The sequence below is a fragment of the Echinops telfairi genome, unplaced genomic scaffold (assembly GCF_000313985.2).
Source record: "Echinops telfairi isolate 266 unplaced genomic scaffold, ASM31398v2 ScPeMD7_23;HRSCAF=83, whole genome shotgun sequence".
NCBI classification, from domain to species: Eukaryota; Metazoa; Chordata; class Mammalia; order Afrosoricida; family Tenrecidae; genus Echinops; species Echinops telfairi.
The window spans coordinates 84,731,912-84,732,921 of NW_022103920.1; positions in this window are offsets into that span (position 1 = coordinate 84,731,912).

The following is a 1,010-nucleotide window of genomic DNA, read 5'->3' on the forward strand; positions in this document are numbered from 1 at the left end:
AGCCGTTCTAGAAAATCTACTGGTTTACCCCCCCAAAAAAAAATGCTATAAAGTCAGATTCATTTCCTTCTCAGCATACATCTAGCCTGGGCTACATAGGCCAAAATTGGCTATTATTCTCTGTAAAGAGCCACATTGTAAACATTTCAGATTGTGCAGGTCAGAGAAAGGTCCTGCTGCATACTCTTTAAAGAAAAGAAAACCCCAACAAACTTTAAAAATTGTGAAACCCATTCGAAGTCCACTGGCAGTAGGAAAAGAGGTGGTTAGCTGGCAGGCTGTGGTTTGCTTGCCCCAGTGCAGGGCATCAAAAGCAAAGATTTGTTAGGTGATCTCTCAGGTGATGCTGCGTGTCTTGGAAGCAGAGGCCTGTACAGACTTTGTTCCAGACTATCTTTTAAGGGAGTCGGTATAAAGAACACCCTTGGGAGACACGGGGTCTCCCTCCCTCCAGAGCAGAGGTCAACCATGCTCTCTGCCTGGGTTCCCTCACCTGAATATCCCTTGCCTGCAAACAAATCCACTGTATTTACAGGTACTCACCACCTGCCCCGCTTCATGTTGTCCTGTAGGAACTGAGTGTAAGGAAACTGAAAACAAGAACATGCTAGCAGTTGGGCTCAGCTGGCTGGGAAGAATGAAGTTCTTTGTCTCTGACCCAGGAATCTCATGTGTGCGGCTGGCATCCATCGAACTGTGGCAGGCTAGGTTGTTATCTGGCAAGCAGGTTAAATCCTTGCATTCTTCACAGGTCTTGATTTCCTAGGTTAATATTCTAGCCCCACCATTTATAGGCTGTGTGATCTTTAGCAGGTTATATAACTTGTCTGAGTCTCAATAGTCTCATCTGTAAAACAAGTGTGAAGATATTAAAAACATCTGCCTCTTGCTTTTTGGAATTCCCATAAAAAAAAAAAAAACAGGTAAAGAAAACGTGCATGTGATGCTCACCCTCCCAACATGATCGCTAAAGACCAACATGATCGCTAAAGACAAATGGGTGCATAAGC